Source organism: Heterodontus francisci, chromosome 10, assembly GCF_036365525.1.
Source record: "Heterodontus francisci isolate sHetFra1 chromosome 10, sHetFra1.hap1, whole genome shotgun sequence".
NCBI classification, from domain to species: Eukaryota; Metazoa; Chordata; class Chondrichthyes; order Heterodontiformes; family Heterodontidae; genus Heterodontus; species Heterodontus francisci.
The window spans coordinates 53,877,152-53,889,741 of NC_090380.1; positions in this window are offsets into that span (position 1 = coordinate 53,877,152).

The following is a 12,590-nucleotide window of genomic DNA, read 5'->3' on the forward strand; positions in this document are numbered from 1 at the left end:
AACCACTGCATCTCTTTCCACACCTGCTTTGCAAAGACACATTCCAGGAGGAGGTGGGCGACCGTCTCTTCCCCACCACAGCCAACGCGGGGGCACTGTGCGGAGGGGGCGAGACTTCGGGTGTGCATGAAGGATCTGACGGGGAGGGCCCTTCTCACCACCAGCCAAGCTACGTCTTGGTGCTTGTTTGAAAGTTCTGGTGATGAGGCATTCCGCCAAATGACTTTGACGGTCTGCTCGGGGAACCATCCAACAGGATCCACCGTCTCCTTTTCCCGTAGGGCCTTGAGGACATTCCGTGCAGACCACTGCCTGATGGACCGGTGGTCAAAGGTGTTTTCCCGCAGAAACTGCTCCACGAAGGATAGGTGGTACGGCACGGCCCAACTGCATGGAGCGTTCCGCGGCAATGTGCCCAGGCCCATCCTTCGCAACACCGGGGACAGACACTTGGAGTTTGCGTACTGGAGCTCTACACACAGCTTGATGCAGCCGCACACGAAGCTGGTCATCAGGATGAGGGCCACGTTGGGTACATTTTTCCCGCCCTTGTCCAGAGATTTGAACATTGTGTCCCTCCGGACCCGGTCCATTTTAGATCCCCAGACGAAGCGGAAAATGGCTCGGGTGACTGCCACAGCGCAGGAGTGGGGTATGGGCCAGACCTGCGCCACGTAGAGCAACAACGTGAGTGCCTCGCACCTGATGACCAGATTCTTACCCACAATGGAGAGAGATTGCTGCCCCCACATGCCCAACTTTTGTCGTACCTTGGCTACTCGCTCCTCCCATGTTTTGGTGCACGCCCCGGCCCTTCCGAACCATATCCCCAGCACCTTCAGGTAGTCTGACCTGACGGTGAAGGGGACAAAGGATCGGTCAGCCCAGTTCCTAAAGAACATGGCCTCGCTCTTGCCGTGGTTAACTTTGGCTCCCGAGGCCAGTTCGAACTGGTCGCAGATGCTCATCAGTCTGCGCACGGACAGCGGATCCGAGCAGAAGACCGCGACGTCATCCACGTACAGGGAGGTTTTGACCTGAGTGCCTCCGCTGCCTGGGATTGTCACCCCTCTTATGCTCGCATCCTTCCTAATAGACTCAGCATTGCACTGCATAGCACCCTTAAATTTGGCATTACGGGTACTAAGATGGTGTCTGTACTGCGCATGGCAACTTCTGGCATGGCCCGTGCCAAACGCCATCTTGGTGAGGGCATAGCGTGGACGTTCAGCAGCAGGAAGAAGCTCCTCTCCCTTACCAAGACTAATTAAAGGGATCATCAATTTGCAAGTTGTTTAATGATTAATTTCTACTGGCTGTGTTTGAGTTTATGGAAGTGCTTGGTGGTTGGAAGAGTTGATTAAAGTTGGTGAAGATGACGGCGAATGGTGCTGCATGTGGAGAAGGCCTTGGTTGTGACTGCGAGGGTTCTGGTCAGACCACTTGCTCCCAGTCATGGGTGCTATAGTTGCAATCACCCTTGGACTGCAGCATGAGAGGGAGATGGAGTAGAGGCAGCAAAGAAAAGGACAAAATGCTCTGCTTGCAGAGGGAGAAGGAGGAGGAGGGCTCTCAGAAGGAGGTTTTTTCCACCTAGGGTTTTCTGGGTGCATTTCTTTTACCTCCAACTAAGCCAGGATCAGTGAATGCGTTGTCTGTGATTTATGAAGGTGGTGTTCCCGGAACTCTGCCACCTCCGACAACCAGATCTGCAACATTGGAGCAAGATGAGGACAGCACTGCCAGTGGCTGTGAAGATGACTGTGGTCCTGAATTTCTTCCGATCTGGCTCCTTTCAGGGTGGAGCAGGTGACATCTCCCAATTCACCATCCACTGCTGCATTAGAGAGGTAACAAATGCTTTTTATGTCAGGAGAGGGAAGTTTATTATGTTCTGTCTGACCAGAGAGAAGTAGGTGGAGAGCGGACATGATTTTGCCAGGATAGCCGGTTTCCCCATGGTGCAGGCTGCCATTGACTGCATACACCTGCCTTTGTAGGTGCCACATCTAAAAGCTGAAATGTACCACAACAGTTACTACTTATTCAGTGTGCTGTTGGTCCGTGACCATGCTCAGCACATCATGCAGGTGAAAGCCTGCTATCCTGGCAGCAGTTGTGATGCTTTCATTCTCGGCCTATCTTTTGTTCCCTCAGTGTTTGAGCCCTGTCAAACCAGAGGGTGACTGTTAGGCGACAAGGACTATCTGCTTAACACCTGGCTCATGAATTCACGCCACACTCCAACCACACGTGGCCAGAATGCATACAATGAGAGCCATGCTTCAACATGAAACATCATAGAGCAGTCCATTGGGGTGTTGATGCAATAGTTCCCCTGTCTAGACCTCTCTGGAGGAGCCTTCCAGTACTTGCCTGAGTGTGTGTCCTGATTCATGCTGGTCCCCACAGCCTCGCCATTATAAGGGAACAGTCCAAGGATATGGTGAGCAGCTGAGGAGCAAGAGGAAGGGTGGAAACAACCAGCAAATCAGTTTTCCAGCCAGGCTGTCCGTGATCACCTCATTCAACTACGGTTCTACTGAAAATAGCCCCAAATCCCCATCGTACACTCTGTTATGGAACATCACAGAGTGCTCTTGGCCACAATGCTGAAATGAAAACCACCACTAAACAAACAACCCACACCAACTTTATCCAACAAACCATCCAATATTTCACACAAAAGTCAACTGATCACCCTTGTCCATATCCTTTGTGCCTGTCTTGCAAGTGCCTTTGCCTGGCCTAGTGCTCCTATGCAGTTTTACCCAGTGGCTGCAGCAAAGCTGCAGAAGGCAGACTTTCAGTGGGGAGAAACTGCAGATGGCTTTACAGAACACCCTCAAGCAGCTCTGGCCCTAGAAGGTCCGGCTTTGGACTGCAATGCCTTGGCATGGGTAGCAGCGGTCTGGGCTGGCTGATGGGCACCAGCAGGAGCACTGGCGCAGTGGTAGCGATTGGATCTGCAAGTCTTCTGATGGAGTCTGTCACCACTTCCATGCTGAAAAGGATGGGCTCCAAACTTTACACAAAACCCTGTGTAAATTGGTGCTGGACACTTCCATGCTCCTTGACAGTGACATCAGACTTTCTAGCAGGCCTGCCAATACACCAAACATCTCTCTGTGCATGCCCATCAGCCTTTCTTTGTACGCTGCCTGCTCAAATTGCTTATCTGAATCCTCTGCAGCTGAAGTATTGCACAACCTTGCCCTCTGGGGAACAGACACTCTCTATCCTTTCCTCTGCCTTGGCTGCAGGCCACTCGTGCCTGCTGACTCACCATGTGATTCTGCCTCGGTACTACTCTCGAAAGAATGTACAGTGCCAGTATCTGAGCTGGTGGCCATAAGCATCAGATCAGATAATGGTGTTTCTTTTTCATTTGTATCTTGTTCCACTTTGTCTTTAAGCTGCTGTGCCAGTTATTGACCAATTGTCAGTTCTTTGGTATTTGAAAGGATAAAGGGTTTGGGTGAGGGAAAGGGGTGGGGAAAGCAAAAGTTACATGCTTACACAATCTGCAGCGTAAATCGGAAGAGAATGTGGGATGAGGGGAAGTGTGATGTGAGAAGGTGGATTAAGTAGGATCATATCCTGCTTCATGCCAAGCTCTCAGTTGTTGCCACTCCAATGATGGCCAGCAACATCTCTTCCATGTGGGTGAGGGTTTGCAGCCATGCCATCTCCTGCCAGTTAGATGCTGCTGCTTCCAATTATGGGCCACCATGTCCTGCAAGAGAGAGGAAATATGGTGCAATATGTTAGGATGAAAGCTTGCACACACTGCTAGCTATTCAACCGTGAGATGTGGGTGTGAGGCTTTCAGCAGTGCTAAGTGTGTAAAAGGGAGGTGAGGCTATGATTATTAAGTATGAGTTGTGGTTACCAGCTAACTGCACATTCCTTTAACTTCTATCAGGGCTCAGCCAATTTTGGCCAAAATTTCAACCAAATTCATTGGAATGAGGGGGAGATCAAAGGGGAAGAGGGTGGGATGGAAGGGTCCCGCAGTTGTTTTGTGGAGCCAGGAGGAGCACTGTTGCTTTACCCTACTTCATAAAAACGACATTTCAAGAAGTTCTCAGGCCTTTACGAGTGTCCTTCAATGGTCTGTTTAAGCACTGCTGGGTAGACAGCTCAAGAACCGGAAAAACTGCAGTTTGAGTGTCCGGGTCCGTAATGGGTGCAGGACCATGTAAAGAGAAGCTTTGTATGCTGTCTGATGCAACATAAATGAGATGTGAGGAGTTCAGTTGATCTCAAAACAGGTTTATTAACAGCTAACAGTGCAGAGCTATCTATTTACAGGACTTGCCTCTGGGTGTTACAGTAACAGTGAGACTGGCATGTAGTCACATGACTACATCCTAGTACTCAGCTCATTAGCATACCAAGATCTTAAAGGGACATCACTCTTCAAGGCAATCACACAACAGACCACATTAGCAGTGGGCTGAACATCTATGTAGCATGGGCACAGGTCTCTGCTCTGCCAGTTATTGCCTGTTATTGCATGTTTTCTGTCTTGAAAACAGGTGGAACAATGTTTAAATTTAGACCCCAGCATTCGCTGTTCTAACTGGGACAATAGTGGTTGACTTGGACACTTGAAAGATATGAACTGAAGCAACAGCTGGGAAGAACAAAAGTGTGTAAACAATTTAGGGACACACAAATTCCATCCTTTTTCAAGGCACAAATCAGATGGACTAGACAGGAAATTGGAGCAGGATCCATTTCTGACAGCTTCCACCTCTTTCTGATCCTGATGAGAACCTCTAACTGAAGGGCGGGGCTTTTCTTTCATCTGCCCAGCCCCCCAATCCTAATGTCACCTTTGTAGTTGTGTCTAGCAGGATCCTGGGATCCTCTGGAAATCCCAGCTGTAACGCCTTATCTATGGCCAGTGGTAAGTACATGTCCATGAAGAAAGTATGCTTGCTGTGCAAGGCCCATTTGTAGGCCCCACAGTGCTGTATAAATATCAGGCCTACCAGTGAAAGCATTGGGAGAGCAGATTACACCCATATACATCTTTGACAGTCTCGTCTCTTGGGGTCCCCCACTGTCCCGCAACCCGACTATGCCATTAGATGCAGCTAGGCATTTGTGGTGCTTGCTGTAATAGTGCTGATACTGGTGTGAGTGTCTGTCCCATATATTTAAGTTACCACTTCCCTGGGGTTTAGGATGGGGGCTCAGAATGAAGCCTGCAAGGTGGATGGGATTCCTATTGTGCCACATTTCCAGCGGCACAAGAGCACAGCTGAAATAACTGGGCTTGGCTTTTTAATAAGTTTGACAATAAAATAAGGTAGCAAAAGTATTCTACCTACACTTTTGTGAATGCCACCTGTTTGGAAAAAAATGTATAGTGTGGATAGCCCGCAGCTGACAGCCAACCTTCTAACTCCTGGCCTAAGTGGCCCTCCTGGTGCATCATGCATTGTACCTCCAAAACACAATTAAAATACTTAAATGAGCTGCCTATGCAATGTTTTTTGAGGTCTGCTTGTCCCCGTGCAGGTATATGAAGTGCTCTGGATGTAATGTCATCCCATAATGACAGAGCCACAGCGTGTGAAACAAATGTTGCTCTTGATACTTTAGATCCATTCACCAAGACATACATTTATTGTGACCATCATAAAGCAATGGAATATGAGAGATCTGTAACAACAGTCTAGGGTGGGGGGTGATGTTTTATTTTTCTTAATTTATCACGTACTGTGATAACATTTTGAAACACACCATGGTGTGATAACTCCTGCTAAATAAAATATGTTGTCAAAAGACCTGTTGTATAAATCACTACTGCAGAACAGTGCACTCTCCCTAATTGCTGTCATTTGGGAATGAATAGGTAATTGTACTGTAATTATTTCACACTGATACAGTATGCTAAGATTCACTTGAATCTGATTTGCCAAATTAAATCCTGAATTAATTTACTAACTTAATTCTGAGCATGATTTTGTTTTAAATTGAAAACCCAAGGTGAAGGCACACTGCCCAGAGTGGACAACACCTCCAAGGTTGAAAAGAGTGAAAGGTAATGAGATAAAGCAAAAAGCAGTGATTCTATGACACAAAGTTTGTGTTTTAAGAGTCTGAAATGAATACTGAAACCCATAGTAAAGCAGAAGTCACCCAATTTTCCTTTTAATATAACTTGTATTTATATTGCACCTTTAACATAATAAAATGTTCCAACGCATTAGAAAGTGAAATTTGACACCAAGCCATGAGATGTATGGGAAGATAACCAAAAGCTTGGTCAAAGAGGTAGGGTTTAAGGAGTATCTTAAAAGGAGGAAAGAGAGGTGGAGGGAGGGAATGACAGAGCTTAGGGCCTTAGCAGTTGAAGGCATGGCCACCAATGATGAAGCAATTAAAATTGGGAATGCTCAAAAGGCCAGAATTAGGGGAGTATAGATTTCCCTGAGGGTTGTGGGGCTGGAGGAGATTGCAGAGATAATGAGGGGCAAGGCCATGAAGGGATTTGAAAACGAGGATAAGAATTTTAAAATCAAGGTGTTGCTTAACTGGAAGCCAGTGTAGGTCAGTGAGCACAGGGATGATGGATGAATTTGGCTTGGTATGAGTTTTTACTTAGTAAAGTTGCGGGAGGTGGGGTGAGAAGAAATGATGCATAGACAACTGCCCACTATTCATATGTTATTGTTCCACATCAATTTTAACTTGCATAAAATTGGAAGAATTAATACATGGTAACATTTTAATTTCTGTCCTGCTAAATATTTGCGTGTGTAAGGAGTTTGTGTTATGTAGTAATGCTTGACCATCATTACCCACCTTAACGATTCTGGATTTTCGCTACTTTGTTATAAAAACTGTACTCATTTTAGGTTTAGTTCTTTAGGCATGGGATGAGCTAATTGAAATCCATAGCTACGTTTACTACATTTGATACTGTGCCACACAACAGACCTGTGAGCAAACTTATAGCTCATGGAATAAAAGGGACAGTGGCAACATAGATAAGAAATTGGCTGAGTGATAGGAAACAGAGAGTAGTGGTTAATGGATGTTCGTTGGGCTGGAGGAAGGTTTGTAGTGGAGTTCCCCAGGGGTCAGAGTTGTGACCCTTGCTCTTCCTGAAATGTATTAACCATGGTGTACAGGACAGAATTTCAAAATTTATGGATGATACGAAATTTGGAACAATTGTGAACTGTGAGGAGGATAGTGTAGAACTTCAAAAGGACATAGAAAAGTTGGTGGAATGGGCAATCAAATGGCAAATAAAGTTCAATGCAGAGAAATATAAAGTGATTCATTTTGGTAGGAAGAACATGGAGAGACAATATAACATAAAGGATACAACTCTAAAGTGGGTGCAAGAGCAGAGGGACCTGGGAGTATATGTAATAAGTCATTGGAGGTGGCAGGACAGGTTTGGAGAGCGGTTAATAAAGCATACAGTATCCAAGGCTTTATTAATAGGGGTATAGGGTAGAAGAACAAGGAGGTTATGTTGAACTTGTGTAAGACACTAGTTCGGCCTCAGCTGGAGTATTACGTCGCACTAGTGCCGCACTTCAGTAAAGATGTGAAGACATTGGAGGGCATACAGAAAAGGTTCACAAGAATGTTTCCAGGGATGAGGAACTTCAGTTATGAAGATAGATCAGAGAAGTTGGGACTGTTTTCCTTGGAGAAGAGATGGCTGAAAGGTGATTTGATAGAGGTATTCAAAATCATGAGTGGTCAGGACAAAGAGGATAGGGAAAAACTGTTCCTACTCGTGAAAAGGTTCGAGAACAAGATGGCACAGATTTGAAGTGATTGGCAAAAGCAACATGGGGAAAAACTTCACGCAGCAAGTGCTTAGGATCTGGAATGCACTGCCTGACTGTGTGGTGGAAGCAGGTTCAATCGAGGCATTCAGAAGGGAATTAGATTGTTATCTGAAAAAGAATGTGCAGCGTTACAGGGAGAAGGCAGAGGAATGGCATAAGGTGAATTGTTCTTTCAGAAAGCCAGTGCAGACACGATGGGCCAAATGACCTCCTTCTGCACTGTAACAATTCTGTAATTCTGTGAAGGTCACTGGTAACATAGAAAGATAGAAAATAGGAGTAGGCCATTTGGCTCTTTGAGCCTGCTCCACCATTCATTATGATTATGGCTGATCATCCAGCTCAGTAACCTGTTCCCGTTTTCCTCCTATATCCTTTGATCCCTTTCGCCCCAAGAGCTACATCTAACTCCTTCTTGAAAACATACAATGTTTTGGCCTCAACTGCTGTCTGTGGTCGTGAATTCCACAGGCTCACCATTCTCTGGGTGAAGACATTTCTCCTAATCTCAGTCTGGAAAGGTTTACCTCAAATCCTTAGGCGATGACCCCTGGTTCTGGACTCCCCCACCATCGGGAACATCCTTCCTGCATCTATCCTAAGTCGTGTTAGAATTTTATAGGTTTCTATGAGATTCCCCCCTCACTCTTCTGAACTCCAACTCCAATATAATCCTAACCGACTCAATCTCTCCTCATACGTCAGTCCCACCATCCCAAGAATCAGTCTGGTAAACCTTCGTTGCACTCCCTCTATAGCAAGAACATCCTTCCTCAGATAAGGAGACCAAAACTGCACACAATATTCCAGGTGTGGCCTCACAAAGGCCCTGTATAATTGCAGCAAGATATTCCTGTTCCTGCACTCGAATCCTCTCGCTATGAAAGACCAACATACCATTTGCCCTTCTTTACCACCTGTTGCACCTGCATGCTTACCTTAAGCGACTGGTGTACGAGAACACCCAGGTCTCGTTGCATATTCCCCTCTCTCAGTTTATAGCCGTTCAGATCATAATCTGCCTTCCTGTTTTTGCTACCAAAGTGGATAACCTCACATTTATCCACATTATACTGCATCTGCCGTGCATTTGCCCACTCACTCAACTTGTCCAAATCACCCTGATGCCTCTCTGCATCCTCCTCACAACTCATCCTCCCACCCAGTTTTGTGTCATCTGCAAATTTGGAGATATTACGTTTAGTTCCCTCATCTAAATCATTAATATATATTATGAATAGCTGGGGCCCTAGCACCGATCCCTGCGGTACCCCACTAGTCACTGCCTGCCATTCGGAAAAAGACCCATTTATCCCTACTCTTTGTTTCCTGTCTGCCAACCAATTTTCTATCTATCGCAATATACTAGCCCCAATCCCAGGCACTTTAATTGTACACGCTAACCTCTTATGTGGGACTTTGTAGAAAGCCTTCTGAAAGTCCAAATACACCTCATCCACTGGCTCCCCCTCATCAGCTCTACTAGTTACATCCTCAAAGAATTCTAGTAGATTTGTCAAGCATGATTTCCCTTTCGTAAATCCATGCTAACTCTGTCTGATTCTACCACTGTTCTCCAAGTGCTCTGTTTTAAAATCTTTGATAATGGACTCCAGAATTTTCCCCACTACTGATGTCAGGCTGACTGGTCTATAATTTCCTGTTTTCTCTCTACCTCCCTTTTTAAATAGTGGGGTTACATTAGCTACCCTCCAATCTGTAGGAACTGTTCCAGAGTATATAGAATCTTGGAAGATGACCACCAATGCATCCACTATTTCTGGGGCCACTTCTTTAAGTACTCTGGGATGTAGATTATCAGGCCCTGGGGATTTATTAGCCTTCAATCCCATCAATTTCCCCAAAACCATTTCTCTACTAATCCTGATTTCCTTCAGTACCTCCCTCTCAATAAACCCTGTGTTCCCCAACATTTCTGGCATGTTATTTGTGTCCTTTGTGAAGATAGAACCAAAGTACGCATTTAGTTGGTCAGCCATTTCTTTGTTCCCCACAATAAATTCCCCTGTTTCTGACTGTAAGGGACCTACATTTGTCTTCACTAATCTTTTTAGAAACTTTTACCGCCAGTTTTTATGTTCCCCACAAGCTTACTCTCGTACTCTATTTTCCCCTTCTTAATCAATCCCTTGGTTCTCCTTTGCTGAATTCTAAACTGCTCCCAATCCTCAGGTCTGTTGTTTTTTTCTGTTGAATTTGTATGCCTCTTCCTAGGATCTAACGCTATCTCTAATTTCCCTTGTAAGCCATGGTTTGGCTACCTTTCCCGTTTTCCTTTTGTGTCAGACAGGAATAAACAATTGTTGCAGTTCATCCATGCACTCTTTGAATGTTTGCCTTTGTCTATCCACCATCATCCCTTTAAGTAACGTTTCCCAATCCATCATAGCCAACTCCGCACCTCATACCTTCGTAGTTTCCTTTATTAAGATTCAGGACCCTAGTCTCAGAATCAACTACATCACTCTCCATCTTGAAGAAGAATTCTATCATATTATGGTCGCTCATCCCCAAGGGGTCTCGCACAACTAGATTGTCAATTTTTGCCCTCTCATTGCACAATACCCAGTCTAGGATGGCCTGTTCTCTAGTTGGTTCCTCAATATATTGGTCCAGAAAACCATCCCGTATACACTCCATGAATTCCTCCTCCACGGTATTGTGACTAATTTGATTTTCCCAATCTATATGCAGATTAAAGTCACCCATAATTACAGATGTTCCTTTATTGCATGCATCTCTAATTTCCTGTTTAATGTCATTCCCAACATCACCACTACAGTTATGCTGTATGGCTGATCTGATTGTAAACCCAACTCCACATTCCCGCCTACCCCGATAAACTCTTGATAAGCAAGGGGGTGAAAGTTTATCTACCTCTGCCTTAAAAATGTTCAAAGACTCTGCTTCCACCATCTTTTGACGAAGAGCATTCCAAAGACTCACGACCCTCAGAGAAAAAATTTCTCATCTCTGTCTTAGATTGGTGGCCCCTTATTTTTAAACGATGACCCCTAGTTCTAGATTCTCCCTCAAGAGGAAACATCTTTTCCACATCCACCCTATCAAGACCACTCAGGATCTTATATGTTTCAATCAAATCGCTTCTTACTCTTCTAATCTCCAGTGGATACAAGCCTAGCCTGTCCAACTTTTCCTAATAAGACAACCTGCCCATTCCAGGTATGAGTCTTGTAAACCTTCTCTGAAATGCTCCCAATGCATTTACATCCTTCCTTAAACAAGGAGACCAGTACTGTACACAGTACTCCTGATGTGGTCTCATCAATGCCCTGTATAACTGAAGCATAACCTCCCTACTTCTGTATTCAATTCCCCTTGCAATAAATAATAACATTCTATCAGCTTTTCTAATTACTTGCTGTACCTCCACACTAACCTTTTGTGATTCATGCACTAAGAGACCCAGATCCCTCTGCATTTCAGAGCACTGCAATCTCTCACCACTTCGATAATATGCTTTTTTATTCTTCCTGCCAAAATGGACTATTTCCCATTTTCCCACATTATATTCCATTTGCCAGATCTTTGCCCACTCACTTAACCTATCTATATCCCTTTGTAGCCTCCTTATGTCCTCTTCATAACTTACTATCCTACCTATCTTTGCGTCATTAGCAAAGTTAGCATCATACCTTCGGTCCCTTCATCCATGTCATTATAAATACCGTGGCTACAAGAGCAGGTCAGAGGCTAGGAGTCCTGCAGGGAGTAACTCACCTACTGACTCCCCAAAGCCTGTCCACAAGGCAGGAGTGTGATGGTTTATTCTGCACTGCCTGGATGGGTGCAGCTCCAACAACACTCAAGAAGCTCAACAACGTCCAGGACAAAGCAACCTGTTTGGCACCCCATTCACAAACATTCACTCCCTCCACCATTGACAAACAGTGGCAGAAGCGTGTACCGTCTACAAGATGCACTGCAGCAACACACCAAGGCTCCTTAGCCAGCACCTTCCAAACCTGTGACCTCTACCACCTAGAAGGACAAGGGCAGCAAATGCATGGGAACACCACCACCTGCAAGTTCTCCTCCAAGTCACTCACCATCCTGACGTGGAACTATATCGCCGTTCCTTCACTGTCACTGGGTCAAAATCCTGAAACTCTCTTCCTAACAGTACTGTGGGTATACCTACCACACAGCGGTTCAAGAAGGCTGCTCACCACCACCTTCTCAAGGGCAATTAGGGATGTGCAATAAATGCTGACCTAGCCAGCACCGCCCATATCCTAATGAATAAAATTTATATAAATTGAAAAAAATTGAGGCCCAGCACAGATCCCTGTGGCACACAACTCATTACATCTTGCCAACCAGAAAATGACCCATTTATGCCTACTCCCCGTTTCCTGTTAGCTAGCCAATCTTCTATTCATGTTAATATGTTCCCCCCTCCACCATGAGCTTTTATTTTCCACAATAACCTTTTATGTGGCACCTTTTCAACTGCCTTCTGGAAATCTAAGTACATTAAGTACATCCACCGGTTCCCCTTAATCCACAGCACATGTTACTTTTTCAAAGAACTCCAATAAATTGGTTAGATATGATTTTTCCTTTCATAAAACCATGTTGACTCTGCCTGATTACGTTGAATTTTTCAAAGTGCCCTGCTATAACATCTTTAATAATAGCTTCTAACATTTTCCCAAAGACAGATGTTAAGCTAACTGGCCTATAGTTTCTTGCTTTCTGTCTCCCTTTTTGAATAAA